Source organism: Galleria mellonella, unplaced genomic scaffold, assembly GCF_026898425.1.
Source record: "Galleria mellonella isolate WM207_F2 unplaced genomic scaffold, CSIRO_AGI_GalMel_v1 utg59, whole genome shotgun sequence".
NCBI classification, from domain to species: domain Eukaryota; kingdom Metazoa; phylum Arthropoda; class Insecta; order Lepidoptera; family Pyralidae; genus Galleria; species Galleria mellonella.
Genome location: NW_026442125.1, coordinates 679,841 through 696,543, shown reverse-complemented (window position 1 = coordinate 696,543; position 16,703 = coordinate 679,841). Strand labels below are relative to the sequence as shown.

At 34.1% G+C, this 16,703-nt stretch overlaps 1 protein-coding gene across 2 annotated transcripts in view; it reads right to left on the bottom strand.

Annotated features, from left to right (window-relative positions):
• The window catches only part of LOC113522870 (inactive ubiquitin carboxyl-terminal hydrolase MINDY-4B), a 155,049-nt gene that overhangs the window by 122,667 nt on the left and 15,679 nt on the right, over positions 1 to 16,703 (bottom strand). The window lies entirely within an intron of this gene.

Below are 16,703 nucleotides of genomic sequence, written 5' to 3'. Positions count from 1 at the left end.
GGGGTAAAGAGGTTTCTTCAGGGTCGGCAACGCACGCGTAATACCTCTGGTATTGCAGGTGTTCATAGGCTACGGTAACCACTTACCATCAGGTGGGCCGTATGCTTGTTTGCCATCTCAGTGGTATAAAAAAAACTGACCTGTTTCCAAGCTCGTTATTTGGACGAAAAACTAAAGGTCCAGTAGTCTGAAGAGAGGGCGGTTAACGATGACTTTCCTAGAATGGTAGGCCTTTCGAAACAACTTAAATTAGTCGTAACTCTTTGATGAACTGGTTCACCTGCTTTCTTTGGTTGTTGTCTTTCTCCATGGCGCAGCTAGAGATCCTCACTGACTCCCAAACATGCACAAATAATGTCATTACTAATATGTATTAATTTTTTTTGGAAGTGATTATGAAATGGTAACTTCGTCTGAACTATCGGTGTACGGATAATAAATAAAGCTGAAGTTTTTTTTTTTTATTTATGAGTAAAAAATATATGGTATCCCCGCCTGCGCTAACGGAATACACTGGCGGAGCACCAGTGAAGGGTGATCGATGAGAATGAAAACTGGCCAGTTAGCCCATCATGATGAATTCATCAGGAATTAACCATGATAGATTCAAGAGGGAACCACGAGGAGGTCAACCTGGTTAGGCATATTGCTAGCAATGGGATTTTAGTCTCCATTACTAACAATCCCTTTCCCCCCACCAATAAATATGAAGTTAGGTCAGTTAAATGAACATGACCAATACATTAGGAATTAACTACGATAGTCTCCAGGGGGTTTTGTCAGTTGTTGCAACGTTGGGTAAGCGGGTTGGCAACCGCAGTTAGGCTGTGGTCTTGTTTTCAGAAAACGAGAGAAACGCTTCGATCATTAAATTCCTTTAGTTGCTTCTTACGATACTCACGAGAAAGAAACAGGTAGTCCACTTTTTGCCCACACGGCAACCTAACGGGGGTCGACCTGATAAGATATATTGCAGCCTCATTGCTGTTAGACCCCATTACTAACAATCCCTTTCCTCCCACGAACTTAAGGTTAACCCTGTCGACGCGCAAACAAAATAAATTTCCGATTGCCCGCCTCTAGTAAATTATGCTGGGATATAAACCACCTGAAGGGAGGTGAACGGTTTAATTACAATTTGTATATATTCTCGCGCCTCAGTTTGGCTACGCTTTGTGTGCGGTCGGTAAGAACGCGATGGAGCAATTTGCCCGTACCATGATGCATTTGGGGACATAAAAAGTATTTACAAGGTAATAAAATAATTAAATATTGTGTTCTGCAAAAAAAAAAAAAACTTCGATTGTAGCCAAACCAATCATTTTGACTTTAAAAATAAATTTCTAAATCAGTATTCATAAAATTTCTATAGAAATTTTCTAATTCGGTTTACAATTGATGGAGTTATGAGGTAATAAATATAAAAACCGAATCAAGTACCTTCTTCTTTTTTAATTTGGTTGAAAATAAATACACAATAGTGCTGCTATGGCGGTTTAACACACCCCTTTGTCTTACAACTAGTAATCCGCCACGGTTTCGCTCGGTATATAAAAAATACAGAACATGTTACTATGATACATGGCTTATATTGTATGGTATGTAATATAGCTTGTAATAGATGAAAGAATTTTTAAATATATAATCCATTGCTGAATATAAGCTTGGGCGTTTTGTCAGTAGTTGCTACGCTTGGCAGGCGGTTTGGAAACCGAAGTCAGGCTTTAGAGATGTTTTAAGAGGGACGCTGCTGCCCATCCCTCGCTGCTCCTTAGTTGTCTTTTACGACTCTAACGGGAAAGGAAGGAGTGACCACACGGCCACAAGATATATAATAAGTTTTTTTTTAGTGGAAGATAATGGAATGGTTGCCTTGCTTGCGCTATTGGTATATGCTGGCGTGGCACCAGTGAGTTAGGTAGTGATAGGTGAGGACGAAGCAGGTCAGTTATCCCACCGTGACGAATATAAAAATAAATCAATCACGATGGTTTCCAGGGGGAACCACGAGGAGGTCGACCTGACAGGGTATATTGCTAGCAATGGCGTTACTAATCCCCATTACTCCTTTTTCCCCTCGATATATAATAGTAAAGCTATTTTTTTTTAGTTTATCCATTATAAGCAAAAAATCATAAGTATAAAGTGGAACGTAATAATAATTGGTTTAAATGGTGAAAGGTTTTTCCCGCATAAACATATAAACATTTGTATACATAAATACATCCATTTGTATTATTCTGGGTCATATTTATGTATAATACATATCATCATCATCGTCTTGGCCATTATTTGTCCACTGCTGAACATAGGCCCAGAAACGGCCCTGTTCCTTTTTTTTATACGACTTAGAATGGCAAACAAGCTGACGGCCCACCTGGTGGAAAGTAGTAACCGTCGCCCATAGACATGAGCAGTACCATGGACATAACAGAGTATACTGTTTCGCCCATGATAGTCCCCATGCGTTGCCTTTCCTGAGGACTCAGGTGTTATCTCCTATGTTCCTATCTCCTTCTCAATCCCATATGGTTAATTTTTACTCACGTCTTTGAGTGGCCACCTTGTACAGGCAAACACAGTTTACGACCCCAAGGAACTGCAGGGAATCAGTGAATGCAGGTGACTCAGGACCATTCCTTATGGCAGTCTGCGGGGTAAGCTTATGTTTAGAAGTGGACAGATAATAGCGAAATGGTGATGATGATATATTTTATATATATATATATATATATATATATATATATATATATATATATATATATAGATATATATATGTTATATGGTATATGTTTTTTTCTATTAGTAAGAATGTATCCTATTATTTTGTGCTCAAGTGTAAGAACTAACAGCGTTCCATAGCCTTTGTTCTGAGTACACGGTATTTGTACATTATGGGCAAGCTTAAACTGACAAATTACGCCCCCCATTGTTCTGCTAATTAGGGAACGCGTATGTATGTTGTACAATTAATTTTGCATTATATACAGCGTATACATACCGACATTACGTGCGGGTAACCCCACCTGACACGGCAGTAAATAAAAGGTCACTCACTTATTTTTCTTTAACCGTTTATAAAATTTGCTTTTTAATTATAATACAAATGTATTTCTTATTTATATTATATTTTTTATTTGTATGTCAAGGTATTTAACAGTTTTATCAGTTTTTAATTAAATATTTATTAATGAATACATAAGCGACAAGAGAATTAAAGAAAACACACACACCACGCACACGCACATGCGCACGCACGCACACATGCACACACTCACACACGCACACACGCACACACGCACACGCACACACACGCACACACGCACACACACAAACACGCACACGCATACACAGGAGCCTCTTTTAAACTTTTAAATGAATGAAAGTAATTCGCACATATTAGACCGTAGCTAACAAGTTAACACAGAATATTTTTGTCTCGATCCAAGTGGGCAAACCTTTGACACATAAAAAGATGTATGTATATAAAAAATAATATTTATTCCTCTATTTTTTTATCTTAATGCAGCTGATGCAAGCATGCGGATACACCGTTCCAGGTCGTTGCACCGCAATAGCAGAGATGGTGAATACAAGTTATAAGATTAAAGCGACATTTTGGATATCATTTATATTTCAGAAATTATGATTCTTATGTTACTTCTAAATATGAGAAGAATTTTTTCTTCGATACATAAAGCATATATCTGATGTGGTATTATGATAGTATTACGTTATTTAAAAATCCCTATTCTTTCTAGATATAATTTTCTGTGATAATTATGTAAATATTCACCTGTTCACTATAAATAATAAAAATTAAGCCATATAACTATTTATTCATTCATTTCAGCCATATTTCGTCCACAGCTGGACATAAGGCTCCCCCATAGACCATATAACTATAATTGAATTTTATTATTACTGTGGGCTATAAAAGAAACCAGAAATGAAAATTGAAAATATATCGTCATAGTTGTAGAATACTGACGGATCTTTATATGTAATCTTTGTCAGATCCGTCAGTATTCTACGACTATGACGATATATTGATAGAGGAAGCTTAGAAAGTTAAGGCCTTGAAAGGAAAATAGAATTGTGTGTCAATTTCGAATTGATTAAATAATAAAATAAAAACTAGAAACAATAATTGTGGTCCATATTTCATACCACAATTACAATACAAATAATGCTGATAAATTATTGTAAATTGTATTATTGAATAACAATCTAACTTTATAAAAATGTTCGGGTATTAGTGATTCAATCGTGCTCAAATAAATTTAAAATGCATTCATAGACCATATTTTGAGTTCATACACGATTTATTTTGTCATATATGCATACTTTTTATTATTAATAATATGGGTAAAGCTGAAGGAAACAACTAGTAATATAATAAATAACAACAAATCAATTTACCAATAAAAGCAACATTAAATTATTATTTTTTTAATTTTAAATCGCTGCAAGTTTATAACACGAGACTTTATGTAAATCACTTGCCAAATAGAATTCAAGTTATTCCACTTTGGAATTAATCCCACATACTCGTCTCAAGTGAAAAGTGTCTGCATGTTAAGCACCACTTAGATTAGTGAAGTGTATAACCACACAACTACAGAATACATATCATTTAAGTTTAATCTTAGATTATATAGATAGTTTTAAAGTCATTTGCTTAGGTACCTTTGCCCCATTCGTGTTTCAACCGTGAAGCAGTTGTGTTTGCATGGCTGTGTTTCGGTTTGAAGGATGGGATATGAGATATAGATATCGCCTTGTACACATACATGTACTAATGAATAAATAAATACATAATAGAAAAAAATTGCATGATATTTTTTATACCTCCGTACATTATTCTCTGTCATATCCCTATTTCTTTATTCCCATACTTTGAATCAAAACGTCATTTTAAACATAGGAACCACTTCTTTCCATCAGGTGAAATAAAACCAACGACCAATTATAAAAATCATAACACAAAATGTACCTATGCACAAGACTTCGTACAAAGTGTCCCCAAAAGTAACATTATAAGAAGGAATGTAGAAAATGAAAAATATCGGAAAATCCGTGAGAAAGCAAAGCCATCTAGTACCTATACAGTCCAAATTGAAACTTGTGTTAAATGTCTATTTTTAAACACAGCGAATGCTACTCTGTTTTTATCTCAGCGGGTATCATTAATCAGGCTGTGCCACGAGTATAAATATACTGGGTGGAAGCGACACTCGTGTACTTTCCTTTGTGAAGGCGGCGATGGCGCACTCCATTCTTGTGTCATTCTAATGTACCCTTCTTTTAATTAGACCTCGCGTGATTTAGAAAGGATTCTAACACATTCATTAGCATTAAACAATGTTATAATATGAGGCGACTCAATCGACATACGTCAATAGCAATTTCGTTAGGGGGAAAGGGATTGTTAGTAATGGAGATTAAGAATTCCATTGCTAGCAATATACCCAACCAGATTGACCTCCACGCGGTTCTCTCTGGAATATATCATGGTAACTCTTGAAGAATTCATTATGATGGGCTAACTGGCCTGTTTTCATTCTCATCAATCACGCTTCACTGGTGCCCCGCCAGCGTATACCGTTAGCACAGGCACTACCATTCCATTTTCACCTATCAAAAAAAATTGTAATTTCGTTTTCGAGGTTAATTAATAGCGAGTTCAGTATGATGGGCCAACTGGGGAAATGCATTACTAGTATTGAAGCCTAACAAATCTATTGCTAGCAATATATCTTTTAAGTTTGACCTCTTCAGCGTATACCGAAAGCGCAAGCAGCATTAGCGTTTGTATTTATCCATAAAATAATTCATGTTTTGCGTCGTAGCGTTAATCCTGGCTATAGTTTTTTTTTATACAACTTAGAATGGCAAACAAGCTGATGGCCCACCTGATGGAAAGTGGTAACCGTCGCCTATAGACATGAGCAGTACCATGGACATAACAGAGTATACTGTTTCGCCCATGATACCCCCCATACGTTACCATTCCTGAGGACTCAGATGTTATTCCTCTGTACCCAGTAAATTCACCGCCATATCCCACCATTTAAACCGAAACACAGTCGTGCAAACACAACTGCTTCACGGTTGAAATCTACTATCACTAATCTGATAATGATAAAAAAATATCGTTAAAGTTGCAGATCTAATGATCATTTTATAAAAAATAGATACATGCCAGTGAGGAATTATAAACGTTAATTATTGGTGATAATTCCGAGGTCTATGGTTTTGCGCAAGCTCTAAGTGATTAGCTCTGGGGGGAAAGGGATTGTTAGTAATGGAGACTGAGAATTCCGTTGCTAGCAATATACCCAACCAGGTCGATCTCCTCGCGGTTCCCTCCGGAAACTATCATGGTTAATTCCTGATAAATTCATCATGATGGGCTAACTGGCCTGTTTTCATTCTCATCTATCACCCTTCACTGGTGTTTCGCCAGCGTATCTCGTTAGCGCAGGCGGGGCTACCATACTATTTTCACCCATCAAAAAAGTGATTAGCTCTTAAATGATGGACCATCAGCGCACTGTTGTAGTTTTTATTACTGAATCAACAAGAGTCTATTCCATCTGGATATTTATTCCTTGGTTATGCCGCGGCCCCGGCAACTTGTATACTCAAATAAGAAAACTTTCCTTTCACTCGAATTAAAATTTTGCGCGGGGTGACTCCGTTGTTTTTCAACTTGATATAGCGACGTTGTGCCTTCATTGAGTTATTGAGCTGATTAATATTCGTCTTCAAGCGACTTCCAAACGGCTAGCAATTTATTTTCTTTTTATATGATTTGGAAATGACAGATCACGGAGACATTACCCGAGGGAGACTTTGTACAAAAATCGTTTGCTAGGGCACCTCTGTACTATTCGTGTTTCAATCGTAAAGCAGTTGTGTTTGCATGGTTATGTTTAGGTTTGAAGGGCAATGAGTTTACAGGGTTCAGAGGAATAACACCCGTGTCCTCAGGAATGGCAACGCATGGGGGGTATCGTAAGTGAAACAGTATACTCTGTTATGTCCACGGTACTGCTCATGTCTACAGGCGACGATTACCACTTTCAATCAGGTGGGCCGTCAGCTTGTTTGGCAATCTAACTAGCATAAAAAATAAAACTTTTTTATATACCACAAAGGTGACAAACAAGCATACAGCCCGTCTGATAGTAAACGGTTACTGTAGCTTACGAATGCTTGCAACACTAAGAGGTTTGTCATGTACACGTTGCCTGAAGAGACGTCAATATTTTGCTCTGTTTGAAATTTCTGTATATATATATATAACGAATTCTACTTGTAAGCGCTGTTCATAAATAAATAATAATAATGAAAACCACAAACTTTTATTAGGGACTACGACGTTTTTCTTGCCGTCGACGGCCCTCCGTCGGAATGAAAACAAACAGACTCTTAAAATTTACGAGAGCTGTCGAGTTCCTGTCAAATTTGCAAATTCAATAAAATGTTTTTACTAATTACCAGGCGTCTCCCGTTCCATTAGAAATTCGACGAAATCATTTTTCAATATGTTTGTTTATTTTTTTTTTCTCGTCCATTTTACTTTTAATAAAAAAAAAACTTTTTAATTTTTTTTTTAATTTTTTTTTTAATTCGATAACCATTCAGCAATTTTGTAATGAATTTAATTATTATTTTTGAACAATCGTTAGATACTAATTTTCGTTTTTATTTCGTATACGTGATATTATTATATTCATCGTCATCATTTCAGCCATTATTCGTCCACTACTGGACATTACCAAATGTCCATGTCTGTCCCATTCGTGTTTCTACCGTGAAGCAGTTGTTTGTATAGCTGTATTTCAGTTTAAAGGGTGCCCACATATCATTTTATTATACTTAAATATCTCCAATCGTCTATTTAAAATTTTATTATATTATTTTTTCATTACAAGCAGTTGTGTATGGCGTGAATTTACAGGGTACAGAGGAATAACACCTGAGTCCTCAGGAATGGCAACGCATGGGGGGTATCACGGGCGAAACAGTAAACTCTGTTATGGCCATGGTACTGCTCATGTCTATAGGCGACAGTTACCACTTTCCATCAGGTGGGCCGTCAGCTTGTTTGTCATTCTAGGTTATATAAAAAAAAATTGTCATTAAGTTTTTATTTCGCATACTTATTTATTCTAATCCTGTACAGGTTAAGTTCAAGGTGATTGCTACTACTTTTCATCAGATCGTCCGTCAAGTTGTTTCTCTCCCAATGGTATAAAAATTCGATTTAGATGCAAAATAGACTAGAGATAATTTGAAACCCAAGTTAGATATAATACGTGACGCTATCAAAATTAAACTAGAATTTGCGCCATCTAGTGTTGAATGAAGTATACGTAATTCCATATTATTGGGAGGATATGTAATCTTGCCCATATTTTTCCTATAAATAATTTAATATATGGACTGGACATGGTAATAGACATACACAATGCATTTTATTTATATTTCTTTTTATTATTATTTTTAATAAGGAATTTCGCGACTGACTCTTGGTCACAACTGAATATCAGTGTTTTGCTCTTTGTGACCATTTTGTGTTACTATGGCACACACACATTGACTATATATTTATATATTGACTTTTATATATATAAAAATGTCAAAAAAATAAAAAAAATATATTTAGGAGCGGGTCACCCTTATCATTGATGGGTATGAAAAATAGATGTTGGCCGATTCTCAGACCTACCCGATATGCACACAACATTTCATAAAAATCGGTAAAGTCGTTTCGGAGGAGTTTGGTAACAAACACCGCGACACGAGAATTTTATATATAAGATAGTCAGCCCGTTTATCATTCTAAGTTGCATAAAAATCTTTTGTAATGTTTAAAATTTGAAACGAACATTCTTTATACTGGTGCACCGTCCATAATATCACTAACTACCAAAGCTTTGAAAAATGGTCGCAGACACAGGCTCGGAGATCGCTATATCTATGATTTATACGTTTAACGTTTCCCTTTTTAGTTTTGTACTGTTGTTGTAGCATTATTAGGCCTCTAGATTCAAAAATACATACAACGGAAGGTCATTCTGCAAACGGTTTCCGCTGAAAATCTTCCAATTTAAATTTCTGTCATTTTTTATTTATTTATACTTTGGCACACATCGGAAAATGTCTACGGGGCGGACTTAATGCCTGATGGCATTCTCTATCAGTCACAGGTTTAAAAAAATTGTAAATTAAATAAATATTTAAAAATATATCAATTTATGATAAATAAACATACAAACATATAGAATAATATGCTTACAAAAAATATACACACATAAATCACATATAATACATATGTAAATAACTATACATAGTATATATTAAATTAATAAATATATAAATAATAACTAATTATATAACAGATTAAGGCTTTTCATTGTTGTGATAAATTGTAGTAATGTTCACGAAGGGACTTTTTATATTTTTATGAACTGTGAATACCTATTAAAATTAATTAAATAATTAATGTGTAATTATTGTAGTTTTACAAACTTGTATTTAATTTGTCTTCTTCTTTTCATTTAAGAATTTCCTCTTGTCGGTGCAACCAATTCATGCATCTTCCTCCAGCCAGCTCTATCCCAGGCCATATCCTTTATCTCCCTATACGACATGACGCCTAGTGTTTTCTTTATCTGTCCCATATACTTAATCCTCGGTCTTCCTCTTCCTCTTTTGCCCTCTATCTTTTCTTCTACTATGCTCTTAAAAAAATCGTCATGTCGTATAAGGTGGCCCAGCATTTTGCCTCTTGTATTCTTTATTATTTCAATCAATGTTCTCTTCTCGTTTACTCTTTTTAGGACTTCCTCGTTCGTTAGTTTTTCTGTCCAGCTTATCCTTTCCATTCTCCTCCATGTTCATATTTCGAATGCCTCAAGCATCTTTTTTAATTAAAAAAAAAAGCAATTTAACTTGTATATTAATTTATCAAATTTTGCAAGTGAAATGGGTTATTTGACTGATTTCTAGAAATCATCTCAGACTAGTTTAATGATGTTTATAGATTCCCCCAAAAAATGGTTATTTTTAATTCAATAAGTATTTCTTCAAAAAATTGCAAATAAAAATGTACAATTTAAATAGGCCACCGAAACGCAGCTTTTGAGCAATATGGCGTCAGTGACGTCACAAGGAAGTAAACGTGCACAAATACTACTATAAAGACACCGGAAAAGTTATTGTTATTGTTATTATTATTATAAGTCGAAATAGTCCATAATATGCAAATTGTAGTTGCCATAGCAATCCTAATGTTATAGAGAACGATTCAACTGTTTTCTTTTGTGAAAATCGTTTTCATGTAATTTTGTAAACATATTTTTATTTATGTAAATTTACGAGTATTTAATTTTAAAGTTAATATTTGATTTTACAAATACCAGAGGGAGACTTTGTACAAAAGTCGATTGCTTGGGTACCTGTCCCATTCGTGTTTCAACCGTGAAGCAGTTGTGTTTGCATGGCTGTGTTTCGGTTTGAAGGGTGGGATATGGCGTGAATTTACAGGGTACAGAGGAATAACATCTGAGTAATCAGGAATGGCAACGAATGGGTTGTTTCATGGGCGAAACAGTATACTCTGTTATGTCCATGGTACTGCTCATGTCTATAGGCGACGGTTACCACTTTCCATCAGGTGGGCCGTCAGCTTGTTTGCCATTTTAAGTTGTATAAAAAAAAATCTTAATTACCAATTTGAGGTTAGAATTTAATGTTATTTAGATGCCCAACAGTTTCAGTCGAGTAATAAAATTAGTAATTACTAATTATTCGAATGATTAAATCACTCGGATTCGTGTACCGCTATCAAGAACACAAAGGGACGAAAATATCAGGCGTGATGTTTACTTCCATGTTACGTCATCATATATTCCAGATCGTTTTCGATCACGTGGTACCAGATAAAAGAATAATAATTTTTTGGGGGTTTTATGCATAATTAATAATATATGTAAAGTCAGAATAATGCATACCGCTTTTAAAATCCCAAGTCTTTAGGGATGGTATTAAATAAAGCATTACTTTTTATATTGTCAAATAGTCCAATGATGAGTTAAATGTTACTTGTTTTCATAGCAAATCAAATATTTGAGTCTGAATCTAAATCATCAATATGGCCACCGCTCTAACATGACAGATTATATTATAAAAGCTTTTTTTAAAAGTGTTTTTAAACAGACTTGTTTTATGTAATATGAAAATAGCATATAAGCTGACGGGCGAAATTAAACCGAGTGACAGCGATTCTACTTTTGAAATAGGTTAGAAGCGTAGGTTGGAAGCTATCAGAGGACTTTCTGTTTATATATGCATCAGTTAGGTACGCGTGTGATGCAAAATATTTTTTTTTCTCGTGTTCGGAGCGCTCCGCTTCCCGTTTCCGGGTGTAATGTATGCGGAGTCTATATTATTAAGTCTATATTATTTTTTAATTTGTAGTTTAACCGAAAAAGTTGCGGAAAAATAATGATAAAAGTACATTTTATATAAACACATTTACGATGGGTGCTGTAAGAGGCGAATAAGTGTGTGTTCTCTCTTCATCTTCCACTTTACCAGAGGGAGACTTTGTACAAAAGTTGATTGCTTGGGTATCTCTGTCCCATTCGTGTTTCAACCGTGAAGCAGTTGTGTTTGCATGGCTGTGTTTCGGTTTGAAGGGTGGTGTGATATGGAGTGAATTTACAGGGTGCAGAGAAATAACACTTGAGTCCACAGGAATGGCAACGCATGGGGGGTATCATGGGCGAAACAGTATACTCTGTTATGTCCATGGTACTGCTCATGTCTATAGGCGACGGTCACCACTTTCCATCAGGTGGGCCGTCAGCTTGTTTACCATTCTAGGTTGTATTAAAAAAAAAAGAAAAAAAAAACTTTCATTCTCTACTATTGTATGTGTACTATTAAGTATGTATATGTTTATGTATATATTTGTTTAAATATCGTCATATCTGTTTTTAACTGTCCACAGCTGTACATAAGTCTCTCTCTGGGGGCATTTGCTATGTTGCTTGACAGGCGGATTAGCAACCGCAGTTAGGCTTTTAGAAATGTTTTAAAAGGTGCGCCTAGGCCTCCCTTAATCACCTCTTACGACACCAACTTGAAAGGAAGAGATGACCTATTCTATGCCGGGACCACACGGTCATGTTTGTATATGTTAGTATATACATATAATAGTGCGCCACCTACCCTTTGTCTTTTTTTTCAATGTCCTCTACTCAAAGGTTGTCTGAAGGAGAGTGCTTAGCGATAAGACCTCCTTATGTATCATTTCCCATAAAAGTTAATTGTATTTATTATTTTATAAATAGTGCAATGTATTATAAATGTAAAATAAATAAGTATGATATGTAGCAACGTTTTAAAACATAACCAAAAGCCTAACTGCAATATACACATATATATACGAATGATAAGCAAGCTGAAGTGGCAATAGGCTGGTTACATAGCTCGAAGAACCGATGGAGAAGAAAGATTCTTGAGTGGCGACCCCGTACGGGCAAATGCAGTGCAGGACGACCCTCCACTAAATGGAGTGATGACCTGAAATGCATCACAGGGAGTCAGTGGATGCAGGTGGCTCAGGACCATTCTTTATGACAGACTCCAGATGTCCAGCAGTGGACAAATAATGCCTAAAATGATATATATCAAAATAACGATAAACATAACTATTGAGCAACTCGTAACTTCAGCTAGTTTTGTTAACTCAACAAATAATTAAAAAAAATGCTTACTTGGTGCTCTGCGTAGATCTACAGACATTTATTACATTATCTGTTTATTCATCTTGAAATAACCACCCTAATTAAATTCCTATGTCTATTATACTCCATAGTTCATCAACAAGGCACCTCAAAGAGAGTTCACTAATCAAAATCCCAAGTAAATACAAAGTGAGCTTCAACACCTGAATTCCGTTAGACTATATAAACTTAGAACTTAATGATAATAATGTTTAATTTATAACTAACTCTGTAGCAATATGGATAATTTGATTAGAATTATTAAAACTTTATTTGTGCTCAATATTTGTTATTACTTGCTACACTGTAGTATCTTTGTTGTTTAAATTAAATTAGTATTGTTATATATTTCATTAATGAATCTAGTTAGCAATTTATACGGGGATTTGGTCTCTTGTAGACAGTTGTAGATACACAACACATTTAGCTCTGAAAAAAAGAATACCTACCCTGATATTATATAGAATAAATAGAGCATCAAATGGTGAAAAAATTTTAAAATTTACTCGGTTCATGAACATTTTATATCATCTACTATATATATATATATCTATCAACTATATATATATATATATATATATATATATATATATATAGTTTATGAATACATATTTCAAGTCTATTCTTAATTATATAAATTAAATAGAAATCGGTAAAATTAGTATGTCGACTAAATAGGAGACGTGCTAAAGAAAGGCCTAATTAAAAGTACCCGTAACCGGCGAGCGTATTACAGACATATCTATTTATTTATTTGAATTTAGAACTTGAAATTGTTCACATGCTTATATGTAGATTTTTAATTCGCAACAAGGAGTGTTTGTTCTAAAAAGAAAAATAAATCATTACAAAATTAATATGGGACTAAAACATTAATAGCGGTTAAATTATGTATGGCGAAAATAATTCTTGAAATCAATACTGATTTTTGAGATTAGTATAGAATTAGTGGCCTAATCGTCTAATATATAGTTATTAAAAAATATAGAAACATATTGTCAATATAATCTCTTTGCAAGTCTTTTAAAAACGGTTAAAGCATCATCAATCTCCATTGATACCCCATAACCTTTGTGTCCACTGGCTCATATCCGGGAATGTGTTGGACGAAAAATAGATAAACCCCCCTATCTATTCTTCAACAAATTGTTATGTAATATTTATTGATTTGGTCAGCTTCATTTATGAAACCCATAGTGTAACAATTTGTGGAGAATTTCAAGTAATTTTTTCTATCGGCTATTTGATCCGAGGGTTTGATCGCGTGAAGCTGTTCCCGTAGGAATATCTGTGTCAAAAAATGTAAATATTCTATATAATATTAGTCAGATATAATTTTATTTTTCTCTGGTGAAAGAGATTTCTGAATCAGCTCATAACATAATTTACATTAAATAAAGATGTACAACAGGTGAGCTTAACTTTGCAAGAGTTCTCTTCCAGCAAAACCCTGAGTGGAAAGGAGGATAATTACCTATATTAATTATTTTTTATGTTAATTCTCCATTTCTAATGGAGAATAATTTTCAAAAATCATCGTCTTTTAGTTTTAAATCAGAAACTTCTATAAGATTATTTCATTTCAAAGTTCAAAATTGACACACTTATATCTAAGCGTCTGTTTTTACCAGATCGATACAATCGATATCAATGTGTTGCTATTTATTGGTCTGAGAGTAGTCTCCACATCTTCGACGTCATCATTACGTCTCAAGTGATAATGAGCATTATCATAAACCTGTAACACACTTTTTAAGAAATAATATTGACTTCCTCGTTTGTTTTTACACCGAGATCGATTCCTTGTTGGTGACTTTGATTATTTTCTATTAATTTCCAGTTAAATTTTTAATAATTTCGTTCTAATATATCATAAATTTTCGTATATTACAAATGCCGCGCAGAATATCTCAACTCCCGACATCAGAGGGATTTACCAATGTATGATTAGTAGCAGGCTATATAAAACAATCTTTAAAAACATAATTACGTATTAATATAAATTCAGTAGTCAACATTAGCTCAGCGATAATAAATCAGTACTTATCTCTATGTAATATTAATAAACATGGAAACATTAAAAATTACTAGTGACTCCGCCTGGATTTGCACGTATAGATAGAATTTTTTAATATATATATATTATGTTAATCGATGATAATATAGGTTCATAATATCAGCCTTTATTTGTGGGAGGAAAATTACTCTTAAAAATAAAGTTTGACAGCCCCATTGTTAACAATATATCCTATCAAGTCGGTCATGTGATTCCTCCTGGATAAGGTGACTAATTCTTGTTGAATTCACGTCATTCGAATTCTTGTTGAAGTCACGATAAGCTAATTTACCTGCTTCATCCTCATCTATCATCACTCACTGGTGCCCCGCCAGATAGCGCAGGCGGGGTTACCATTCCATTATCACACATTGAAAAAAGCTGTTTTTTGTTCACTTCTAAACATAAGCCTGAATATAGACTGCCATAAAAAACGGGGCCATGCTTAGCAGGCAGGTTGGCAACAGCAGTTTGACTTTATATATAATGTAGCTTAATATAGTTAAAATAAGTTTTTAATTCCATTAAGTAGTTTTTAACTTTATTAATTATAAATAAATAATAAAATATTACCTCTCTTACAATATAATACATGTATTAGTATAGATTTAGGTTAGTGATTTGTACATAATCGAGTTTGCACCTAAGTCCAAACTTTAAGTGGTATAACTGTGCCGTATTTGTCATTGTCCGCGTCAAAATCGAGGTTTATGGTGTATATTTTGGGTTACGCATATTTATTTTGCCGTGTCGGATCTCCTGCGTAATTAAATATTTAAACGGGACATCCAGTCGGATTTTGAGTATTGGGTCGAAAGAAATTCGAGTTATCTCTAGACGAAGTTGTTATAAAATTGTATATAAATAAATGATATTATGTTTGTATATATTGTGATTGCTATGGGAGCGAATTGGAAATCTGTCGAGCTCTTTTAGATAGTAAATATAAATAAATAAATAAATATTTATATCGGAGATATATTTGGACTACATCTTCTTACGTGTGGATTTTTGAAGTAGTTAGATTGTATTGTCCAAATTTTCGTAAGTATACAATATATTTTAATGTACTAACTACCAGTGTAACTTACGTGAAATTAGGTCGAGAAAAAATCGTCTAGTTTCGACACCATTCGGGACCCTTAATCGAGAGCGGCTGTGACACGAGCGCGAGTCTGACTTAAGATTACTTTATTAAGATTTCTCAATACATTTTTTTTTTTTAAAATATTCCCTTTGTATAGATATTGTATAGTTACTATTTCATTTACTAATAAAATACTGAGAAATATTTTTTTAAATTGTTTATTTCAATATTCAATTCAAATTCGAGAGAGACTAATAAAAAGAGTTTATTTTTTTATTCTTTATTATACCAGTTAAGGAATTATATACAAAATATACGTATAACATGTTCCTCTTTACAGAAATTATTTAAAAAGTTATCAAGTCGTATTATATATAAAAATTCTTGTAAAATGAGACTAGTCTTAGACCAGTTTGTATACCTTGGTGGGTATACGTATAAAACAAAATGTCACGACTGCAGAAAAATAAGCTGAGGGTCCATCTGACGGAAAGTGGCGCAACTGTGTTTACCTATAAACAGACAAGTATATACAGGACAAACACACTCCTGGGTTCTAAAGCGATTCTCACAAACATTTCCCCGACACTTTATATTAGTATTTCGCCTTGGGAAATTTGCTGGCGAGCTGAAGAATTATTTTTATAAACAAATCCTATTTTTATACATTAGATTTTTCTGTATTACAGAGAAAGAGAAGTATATACAGAGAAGAAAAGTCACAATTTAAATATTTTTTTTTATTTTGAAAATG